The sequence below is a fragment of the Delphinapterus leucas genome, chromosome 1 (genome assembly GCF_059928025.1).
Source record: "Delphinapterus leucas isolate spDelLeu-1000000601 "Yukka" chromosome 1, BTC_Dleu_Yukka2, whole genome shotgun sequence".
In the NCBI taxonomy this organism is placed as follows: Eukaryota; Metazoa; Chordata; class Mammalia; order Artiodactyla; family Monodontidae; genus Delphinapterus; species Delphinapterus leucas.
This window is the reverse complement of record NC_143129.1, coordinates 15,629,593-15,641,405: the sequence shown is the minus strand read 5'-3', so window position 1 is coordinate 15,641,405 and position 11,813 is coordinate 15,629,593. Positions and strand designations below refer to the sequence as shown.

Here is an 11,813-nt window from a genome sequence, read left to right as displayed (position 1 = left end):
GAGCAAAATTAGTCTGGAAAAACCCAAGTGTGTAAAATATGCTTTAAAATTTTTCTCTCATATAATTGCCATGCTTCCTTTGTTATCAATGTAGAAAATCTATGCAGTTTCTCTTGGTTATTTAGTATTCTATAACATGTTTTATTCCCATTTCCTTTGGTTTCGGATGTAAAGCATGTACTTCGAGCTAGCACAAACAGAGAGACAATATATTAGAATATCATTCAGATCCCAGCTGAAGTGACTCAGGCCTTTGAGTTTTAAATAAAATGGTTTTGATTACTGTATCCTATAATTCTGTGGGCAATTCAATGCTCTCACAAGTATGTGCAATTTCCAGGACTGACACTTGTTCCACATCCTGGTACCTAGTATTTCATTCTCAGTTTAAGGTTCCTCTCCCTCTCTCTCTCCTCTCTGTGCCCACATAGATGTGTAGCTCCACCTCTTTAATTTATTCAGAACAAACAAAAACAAGCCTTTATACAAGGCATTTTGCAGTATGACAGACTGTAGGGAAGTTTGGGGTTGTAATGGGGATGAACGCACCAACAGTTATAAATATTAGATGCCACCCTCTCTCTCTCTTTGTAGAAGTCATTTACTGACACCCAGGAGGATCAGCTTCTCTTCTTCAAGACGTTCTCACCTTTGTACTTCCCTTCCTTCATCGAGCAGAATAACTGAGCTCCGTACTTTCCACTCAGTTCTCTTTCCTTTGTATGAACGTGCCCTGATAAGGCACATCCATCAAAAGCCTTCTTCCACCTCCGTTTCTTAAAGGGAAAGGAGCAACATAACAATTTATTTTCTCTCTCTTGGTGGTGCTCACTATGGTCACTGGTGCTGTCCCTGAAATATTTCTGACTTTCCTCCTCTCCAAATACATGGTGGGGTTGTACTTCTAGGCCTCAGTGGTTTCGTGTGATTCATTTAACAATGTAACATGTTCTGAAAAATGAGTCACGATTGGTGAATGTCACTTCTGAGCAGGAGCATTTAATTTCCACTGTGAGACCCTCTCTCTTCTCCCTGCCAGGTACCAGCAATGCTTGCCAGCCAGGTGCCTCGGTGCACCTGAGTGACTGCGAGAAGGAAACACATCTGCTGACCCACAGTAGCGGTGTTGTGTACGATATGAACCAGGAGACCTTCAAGATGGCGGAGGAGTAAAATGCCGAGATCACCTTCCTCCCCGCAAATACATCAGAAATACATCTACACGTGGAACAACTCCTACAGAACACCTACTGAACGCTGGCAGAAGACCTCAGACCTCCCAAAAGGCAAGGAACTCCCCCACGTACCTGGGTAGGGAAAAGAAAAAAGAAAAAACAGAGACAAAAGAATAGGGACGGGACCTAAACCAGTGGGAGGGAGCCGTGAAGGAGGAAAGGTTTCCACACACTAGAAGCCCTTTCGCGGGCGGAGACTGCGGGTGGCGGAGGGGGAAGCTTCAGAGCCATGGAGGAGAGCGCAGCAACAGGGGTGCGGAGGGCAAAGCGGAGAGATTCCCGCACAGAGGATCAGTGCCGAGCGGCACTCACCAGCCCGAGAGGCTTGTCTGCTCACCCGCCGGGGCGGGTGGGGGCTGGGAGCTAAGGCTCGGGCTTCGGAGGTCAGATCCCGGGGAGAGGACCAGGGTTGGCGGCGTGAACACAGCCTGCAGGGGGTTAGTGCGCCACGGCTAGCCGGGAGGCAGTCCGGGGAAAAGTCTGGAGCTGCCGAAGAGGCAACAGACCATTCTTTTGGGGTGCGCGAGGAGAGGGGACTCAGAGGACTGCCTAAATGAGCTCCACAGACGGGCGCGAGCCACAGCTAGCAGCGTGGACCCCAGAGATGGGCATGAGACACTAAGGCTGCTGCTGCCGCCACCAAGAAGCCTGTGTGCGAGCACAGGTCACTCTCCACACCTCCCTTCCGGGGAGCCTGTGCAGCCCGCCACTGCCAGGGTCCCAGGATCCAGGGACAACTTCCCTGGGAGAACGCACGGCGCGCCCCAGGCTGGTGCAACATCACGCCGGCCTCTGCCACCGCAGGCCTGCCCCGCATCCGCACCCCTCCCTCCCCCCCGGCCTGAGTGAGCCAGAGCCCCCGAATCAGCTGCTCCTTTAACCCCATCGTGTCTGAGAGAAGAACAGAAGCCTGAAGGCGACCTACACGCAGAGGCGGGTCCAATTCCAAAGCTGAGCCCCGGGAGCTGTGAGAGCAAAGAAGAGAAAGGGAAATCCCTCCCAGAAGCCTCAGGAGCAGTGGATTAAATCTCCGCAATCAACTTGATGTACTCTGCATCTGTGGAATATCTGAACAGATAAGGAATCATCCCAAAATTGAGGTGGTGGACTTTGGGAGCAACTGTAGGCTTGGGGTTTGCTTTCTGCATCTAATTTGTTTCTGGTCTTACGTTTATCTTAGTTTAGTATTTAGAGTTTATTATTATTGGTAGATTTGTTTATTGATTTGGTTCTCTTCCTCTTTTTTGTTTTAGTGTAGCTTTCAGCGCTTGTTATCATTGGTGGACTTCTTTTTTGGTTTGGTTGCTCTCTTCTTTCTTTTTTTTATTTTTAATACTTTAAAAAAATTTTATTTTAATAACTTAATTTTTTTATTCTACTTTTCTTTCTTTCTTTCTTCCTCCCTCCCTCCCTCCCTCCCTCCCTCCCTCTCTCTCTCTCTCTTTCTTTCTTTCTTATTTTCTCCCTTTTCTTCTGACCCGAGTGGCTGACAGGGTCTTCAAACTCCAGCTGGGTGTCAGACCTGTGCCTCTGAGGTGGGAGAGCCGAGTTCTGGACACTGGTCCACTAGATACCTCCCAGCTCCGTGTAATATCATACAGCGAAAATCTCCCAGAGATCTCCATCTCAACGTTAAGACCCAGCTCCACTCAAAAACGAGCAAGCTACAGTGTTGGACACCCTATGCCAAACAACTAGCAAGACAGGAACACAACCTCATCCATTAGCAGAAAGGCTGCCTAAAATCATACTAAGGTCACAGATGCACCAAAACACACCACTGGACATGGTCCTGCCCACCACAAAGACAAGATCCAGCCTCATCCACCAGAACACAGGCACCAGTCCCCTCCACCAGGAAGCCTACACCAGCCAATGAACCAACACTCCCCACTAGGGGCAGACACCAAAAACAACAGGAACTACAAACCTACAACCTGCGAAAAGGAGACCCCAAACACAGTAAGTTAAGCAAAAAGAGAAGAGAGAGAAACACACAACAAATGAATGAGCAAGGTAAAAACCCACCAGAACAAACAAATGAAGAGGACATCGACAGTCTACCTGAAAAAGAATTCAGAGTAATGATAGTAAAGATGATCCAAAATCTTGAAAAAAGAATGGAGAAAATACAAGAAACGTTTAACAAGGACCTAGAAGAACTAAGGAGCAAACAAACAATGATGAACAACACAATAAATTAAATTTAAAATTCTCTAGAAGGAATCAATAACAGAATAACTGAGGCAGAAGAACGGATAAATGACCTGGAAGATAAAATAGTGGAAATAACTACCACAGAGCAGGATAAAGAAAAAAGAATGAAAAGAACTGAGGACAGTCTCAGAGACACTGGGACAACATTAAACGCACCAACGTTCGAATTATAGGGGTCCCAGAAGAAGAAGAGAAAAAGAAAGGGACTGAGAAAATATTTGAAGAGATTGTAGTTGAAAACTTCCCAAATATGGGAAAGGAAATAGTCAAGTCCAGGAAGGGCAGAGGGTCCAATAAAGGATAAATCCAAGGAGAAACATGCCAAGACACATATTAATCAAACTATCAAAAATTAAATGCAAAGAAAAAAATATTAAAAACAGCAAGGGAAAGAAAACAAATAACATACAAGGGAATCCCCATAAGGTTAACAGCTGATCTTTCAGCAGAAACTCTGCAAGCCAGAAGGGAGTGGCAGAACATATTTAAAGTGATGAGAGGAAAATACCTACAGCTAAGATTACTCTACCCAAGAAGGATCTCATTCAGATTCAACAGAGAAATTAAAACCTTTACAGACAAGCAAAAGTTAAGAGAATTCAGCACCACCAAACCAGCTTTACAGAAAATGCTAAAGGAACTTCTCTAGGCAGGAAACACAAGAGAGGGAAAAGACCTACAATAACAAACCCAAAACAATTAGGAAAATGGTAATAGGAACATACATATCAATAACTACCTTAAATGTAAATGGATTAAATGCTCCAACCAAAAGACATAGACTGGCTGAATGGGTACAAGAACAAGACCCATATATATGCTGTCTACAAGAGACCCACTTCAGAACTAGGGACACATACAGACTGAAAGTGAGGGGATGGAAAAAGATATTCCATGCAAATGGAAATCAAAAGAAAACTGGAGTAGCGATTCTCATATCAGACAAAATAGACTTTAACATAAAGACTATTACAAGAGACAAAGGACACTACATATGATCAAGGGATCAACCTAAGAAGAAGATATAACAATTGTAAATATTTATGCACCCAACATAGGAGCACCTCAATATATAAGGCAAATGCTAACAGCCATAAAAGGGAAAATAGACAGTAACACAGTCATAGTAGGGGACTTTAACACCCCACTTTCACCAATGGACAAATCATCCAAAATGAAAACAAATAAGGAAACACAAGCTTTAAATGATACATTAAACAAGATGGACTTAATGGATATTTATAGGACATTCCATCCAAAAACAACAGAATACACTTTCTTCTCAAGTGTTTATGGAACATTCTCCAGGATAGATCATATCTTGGGTCACAAATCAAGACTTAGTAAATTTAAGAAAATTGAAATTGTATTAAGTATCTTTTCCGACCACAACGCTATGAGACTAGATATCAATTACAGGAAAAAAATCTGTAAAAAATACAAATACATGGAGGCTAAACAATACACTACTAAATAACCAAGAGATCACTGAAGAAATCAGAGGAAATCAAAAAATACCTAGAAACAAATGACAATGAAGACACGCTGACCCAAAACCTATGGGATGCAGCAAAAGCAGTTCTAAGAGGGAATTTTATAGCAATACAATCCTACTTCAAGAAACAAGAAACATCTCGAATAAACAACCTAAACTTGCACCTAAAGCAATTAGAGGAAGAAGAACAAAAAACCCCAAAGTTAGCAGAAGGAAAGAAATCATAAAGATCAGATCAGAAATAAGTGAAAAAGAAATTAAGGCATGCCCAGGGCAAAGGCACTCAACAACCCAGGTGGAGAAAATTCCTTGGGCGGTTGATGTCAGCCGGCCTCTAGTGTTAGCCACCCAGTCGCTGGCATAATGTGTTCATGAACCAAGTAGCCATGGTGACAAAGATGGGAGCTGCTAGACATGAGCTCAACAGCATGGGTGCCCACTCACCGAGGCTGATCTAGCTTCTGCTGCTCTACAGGTACACACTGATAACAAACGGGCCCCCCAATATGCACCAGCTTTTGAGAAAACTAATTGGCCATTTGGTGGCAAACTGACTACACTGGACCTCTTTCAATGAAGGGCTAGCTATTTATTTTAACAGAAATAAAGACATAGTCCAGGTATGGGTTTATCTTTCCTGCCCACAGCTTCACCCAAAACCACTATTTGAGGGCTTAGAGAGTGCTTGATTCATTGACAGTTTCCCTCATAATATTGCATCAGACCCAAAAGGGCTTGTCTTATAGCAAAGGACGTGTGAGAGTGGGTCTATGAGCATGGGATCCACTGCTCATGTCACAAACCACAGCACCCAGAAGCTATCAGCCTGATAAAGCACTGGAACAGCCCATTAAAGGTAGCGCTGAAGCACCAGCTCAGAGGTAATACTTTACAAGGATGATACACCATCCTCCAGGGCACACTAGGCACTTTAAACAGAAGATCTTTATATGCTGTATGTCCCCAGTAGGTGGACCACATGTGCCAGGGACCCAGGAAGTGGAAATAGGAGTGGCCCAATTTATCATCAATCCCAGTGAGCCATTTGGGGAATCTGTGTTCTCTGTGCCTATAGCCCTGCAGGCTTTAGCTGCACCCTCCTCACGTTCCCGGGAATCCCCACACTCCACCCACTCAGACTGTGTCCCTGCTCTCAGCGTCCTCATGGTGTTCAAAAGAGGAGACTAATTCCTGCTGGAGGGACCCAGGGGAAAGGACCAGCTCCCCCATCGCAGGCTGTGGGCATCTGGTCTGGTCAGATAGGGAGAAGAATGCCCTGAGGCTGTTCTTCAGGGGAAAGACTTGAGGAACAGGTAAAGACAATCTCCTGGGACAAACTTGCAGCTGCCGGGAGGAACTACTGGTCCCGAGGACATGCAGTGTCACATTTGGGTTGCTGTGGCCTTGGACCTTGGCAGACATCTGATTGGGGCCACAGGGTTCCACACCAGAAGCCCACATTGGGGTGGGCTAACCCCAATCCTAAGCCTAACCCTAACCCGGGACACTGGCACACTGGAAGGCTCTGGATCTGTGGCCCATGCAGGTGCAGCTCACCCCCACCTCTTCTGGCTTAGGGAAGTCCCTCCCCTGCACAGCCTTTCAGTCAGAGCACGTCCCCCTGTACCTGGCTGGGCTCCCAGGGGAGAGGTATCTCTGCACTGTGACCCGGAGCTGGGAGGAAGCCTGGGGGGATGAGGCATCCACAAGGATTGGGGTTTGCTTGATAGGTGGTGTGAGCCAGACTTCTTATGGAGGAGTCTTGGAAGAGGGGCCGCCAGCACCAGTCACCCAGGTGTTTCTCATCCCAGGACTTCTCTCCCTGCTCGGTCTGACAACAGGGTGTCAGACCCCTCAAGGAGAAGATTCTGTGTCATGACAAACAAGTAAACCACTGTGACCAGCAGGGGTCTTTGCTAAAGGTGAGGGGGATGTCTAGAATGGATAGGGGAGAAGGGATCATTACAGTGATGGGGGCTGCAATGCGTCCTATCTACCTTGCGTTGCTAATTTTCCCCAGGAAGAGACACCCACTAGAATCTTGAAAGAGCTGCTCCCAGCAGAGAATCTATAAGGAGAATTGTGATGGAGAATATGATCTTCAGAATGATGGAAATATTCCTGTATTTGCTGGGAGTCTTGCCAGAAAACAGCTCTCCATGTCCAGCCTCCTCGGGGACTGCCTCAGATAAAAATACCTGCCTCTCTAAGGTTACACATCCATCCAGAGGCACTCTACCTCTAATTACTATCAACATGAGAAGAAAAGGCCTGGATCCCTCACCCTAACTTGAGATAGTTTTGAATCCCAGGTCCATGGTCCCTGTGAAGGTCAGTGGAGGTCTTTATTAGGATGACTTCACAGCTGAACCTCTGCTTTCTTTTCTCCCTTACACAGGGTGGATCCCAAAAGCACTCCTTAGCAAACATCCTGCATGCTAATCTCTATCTCAAAATTTGTTGCCCAGCCAATCCAACCTATAACCAGGTACACAGTCAATTAAAATGGTTTTGCAAGCTACAATTGCTATTGTGTCATCAAAGGTTTATGCCATACCCAATTTTATCTCTGGAGAGTCAAAGAAGGATTTAAGTTTCGCATGGAATTGCATTTCAGTGACAGGAGGAACCACTATTTAAGTGCTTATTATCTGTGAAATTAAGTTTTAAAATAGTCTGAGAATTTTAAACTTCAAGCAACATTACAATTAATATTGCACAGAATGCTTTTTCCCTTCTTTTTAGTCACCATGGGAGCAAATACGTTAATAAATATATTTTGATTTGCAAAAAGGTTGCATTACTAATAATTTGAATGACTGCAACTAAGATCCTAAAAAGGACCCTTTTCCTTGAAAGTTAGACAAAGAAAGAACAAATATTAATCCAACATTGCTTTTCTCTCATGAAGTCTTCCTCACTTTTCTCAGCATCTGGCAGTAAAAATGCAAAACTCATAGATTTACCTGTATCACTATTGAAAGTATTTCGAGAAGTCTTTGGAAATACTGTGACTTTTCAGAGACTCAGACTCAAGGTAAACATTTAAAGCACAATCAATCAATCAACGTCTGATTTAAATAACGTTTCTTAAATGCAACTGATGATACATTCAATATACTAACCGCGAAATAGGAACGCTTCTGCAGGCACTGATTTTGTTAGTGAAGTTAACTTTTACACTTACCTCTCAAAGGTATCTGCAGGCCAAATTCAGAAATTCTATTTGCATATTCCACTGAAGATTAACTAGCCTGTCACGGATCTGAAAAGCAGAAGAGAGAACAGATCATTAATATCATTAGCATAATATATTGTTTATGAAAACCCCAAAGAAGGGAAATATTAAAAAAAAACTGGAAAAGCTCAGCACAGAAATTAGAAAGAAGTGTTTGTGTTTGAACAGAAGAAAATTTGTTATAGTTTGCTAGTCAAAACAACAAAGGGAAACAACCAAGGTAATTCAGAGAGCCGGTAGACGTCATTTGGGGAGAACCAGAACACTAAAAGAAATGAGTCTTGATAGTCACATTACTGCGGCTCTTCCTAAATGGTACTGTATCCTCGTATATTTTATACACTTGTTGGAGAAGACTCTGAAACATTAATTTGTGCCGTAGTAAAATTATATTACGTAAAGTGCTTTAAATGCTAAAGCTTAGCATGATTAAGCCATACTGAAACTATTGTGATGCTATAGAAAATGAGCGAACTTATCCTCAGTAAAAGGAACCAAGAGCTTCAATTATCTGCCCACAGACTGTAATTTGAGTTTGTGTATGCAGGCTTATGAAAAGGATGTAAAAAGAAAATAAGTCCCATAAATTTGTTGAGGAATTTTCAGCAGTGTTCATGACCACTTAACTTCCATTTAAGTTTCCCAGGACTTATAGTAAGTCATGTACGATCTCAGTCATCCTCTCAAAAAAAAAAAAAAACAACAAACTTATCCTTCACATCTTTATTTATGCTCTGTTTTACAGATTTCAGACTCTTAAGGAGAAAAGAACTAAATTCACCATTTGGTTGTTCAAATCATTAATTCTTCATATCACCCAAGTAATGTGTTCCTGAATCCTTTTCACATCTCCAAATCTTATCTGACCGTCAAAACCCAGTTCTATCCCTCTTGCAAGAAGTGTTCTAATGTGTCCTTAACAAAAATTTCTTTTTGAAATTTTTATTACATTGATATGTAACATACATGTTAGCTTTTAATGGTAACCTATTTATCATCATCTGAATCTCCCATTTGTGTCTAATCTGTCTCCTTGTAAACCATGTAAGTAATTTTAAGACAAATGTCATGCCTTCTATTTTTGTACCCTTTTTTGCGTCCTGGGCACAGAGTAAGAGACCAAAAATATGTGTTGATATATTGGACAATGATTCTTCTTTCATTTATATAAAGTTTAAGATTCCTTGAAACTAAATAACAAGCTCAGGATCTTTACACTTCAGCATTAATTTGTGATCTCTTTTCAATGACCCTCATTATTCTCAGGAATTGCAAGGTTAAACTCAGAGATTATTATTTTATTTATTTATTTATTTATTTATTTTTGGCTGTGTTGGGTCTTCATTGCTGCATGCGGGCTTTCTCTAGTTGGGGCTACTCAACTGGGGCAAGCTGGGGCTACTCTTCATTGAGGTGCATGGGCTTTTCATTGAGGTGGCTTCTCTTGTTGCGGAGCACAGGCTCTAGGTGCGTGGGCTTCCACAGTTGTGGCACGTGGGCTCAGTAGTTTTGGTGCATGGGCTTAGTTGCTCCGCAGCATGTGGGATCTTCCCCGACCAGGGTTCGAACCCGTGTCCCCTACATTGGCAGGCAGATTCTTAACCACTGCGCGACCAGGGAAGTCTCTTAGATTATTTTTTTTAAATATTGCAAAATTGCTTGTGGGCCTATCTATCAACATTAAGAAAGGAGAGGTGTCATTCAGCTGGCCAGTCGGCGCGACGGGCTTTCCGTCCTAGAACCATGGCCCAGTTTGCCCGTAACCTCGCGGAGAAGGCCCCGGCGCTGGTCAGCGCTGCTGTGGCTCACTCAAAGCCTCGATTGGCCACATTTTGGCACTATGCCAAGGTTGAGCTGGTTCCTCCAACCCCTGCTGAGATCCCTACAGTTATTCAGATCTTGAAAAAAATTATCAGTAGTGCTCAAACTGGTAGCTTCAAACAGCTTACAGTTAAGGAAGCTCTACTGAATGGTTTGGTGGCCACTGAGGCGTGGATGTGGTTTTATGTTGGCGAGATCATAGACAAGCATGGCATCATTGGCTATAATGTTTGAAGACCAATCTTTGCTTTGTTATTTGGGTGTTCTTGGACCATGTGTGAGCAGACTGCTATTTGAATAAAATAAGACGATGCGTCAAAATCAAAAAAAAATAACAAAACAAAACTGTGCTCAACTAGAGCAGCTTGAGAAGAAAGTTTGTTCAGGGGCCTGTTGAAATGTGCGCACTCCACCTATGTTACCTTCTTCTCAGCGGATCACATTAGGTTCAGTGGGGTGCTTTGCATAGTGGCAAATTTGTTAAGAGGGAACTATATTTCTCATAACTTACAAAAGTAAATGGTACAATATTTTAGAGATGGAAGGAAGGCAGATACCATGACTGCTTGAAGGTTATCGTGGTTAGATTCACGACACGACATGACAAACAGCCGCAGGGCTGCTCCCCACGTCCCAGCTGGTCCTCTCTCCCTCTGCTCTGTATACAGTGCTGGCTGTGGACTGCCAGCCCTGCAGAATAAGAGCAGCACGGCCCCATCACTAAATGCCGGGTAGTGTAACAGCAGTCACCATAGCTTCCCATAGACTGTCCCAAATCGGCAACACCAACACTGGGCTTCTCAGATTGACTAAGTCAATGGCAACTCTGATCATCCAGTTCTCATGTTCAGAACTTCACTATCTGAATTCTTTCCACAAATATGGAAGTTTTAATGTCTCTACTATATCCCTGCAACAGATTATATTTTCTAAAGATGACCACAATGATCACTCCCATTCTACATGATCTCACAAGGTGACTCTTGATTCAGACATGCGTCACATCAAGTACTGGGATTTATTCTTCACCCTCATGTCTTGAATCTGGGAAGACACCTGAGACAATTTCAAGCAATAGAGTGTGGAGGTGATGGTGCTATATTATTTCAGAGGCAGATCATCGTACTGAGAGGTACTTTCTTTTTTTTTTTTTTAATTGGAATATAGTTGCTTTACAATTTATACTAGTTTCTGCTGTACAGCAAAGTGAATCAGCCATACATATACATATATGCCCTCTTTTCTGGATTTCCTTCCCATCTAGGTTACCACAGAGCACTGAGTAGAGTTCCCGGTGCTATACAGTAGGTTCTCACTAGTTATCTATTTTATACATAGTAGTGTATATATGTCAGTCACAATCTCCCAATTCATCCTACCTCCTCTTTCCCCACCTTGGTGTCCATACATTTGTCTGAGCAGTACTTTCACCTTGGTTTCTCAGGAAGCTCACTCTTGGAACACACCCATGAGCCCAGGAGCCTCACAGAGGCCCATCTAACTCATCAGCTGTTAAAGAACTTATGATGTCTCTTCAACATGCTATCATCTTTTTCAAAGTCTAAAATATTTCTTTATGCAACTAGAGATTATAATAGTCAGTGAAATAAGTCAGGAAGAGAAAGACAAATACCATATGATATCACTTATATGTGGAATCTAAAATATGACACAAATGAACCTATCTATGAAACAGAAACAGAATCACAGCCACAGAGAACAGACTGGTGGTTGCCAAGGGGGACGGGGTTGGAGGAGGGATGGAGTGGGAAGCTGGGCTTAGCAGATGTAAACTTTTATATGTAGA

General features: G+C 43.2%; 1 pseudogene; it reads left to right on the top strand.

The window, feature by feature from the left end:
• The first annotated feature begins 702 nt into the window (after positions 1–702).
• On the top strand, positions 703–11,582 carry LOC149750415 (ATP synthase F(0) complex subunit g, mitochondrial pseudogene; annotated as a pseudogene).
• The last annotated feature ends 231 nt before the right edge of the window (positions 11,583–11,813 follow it).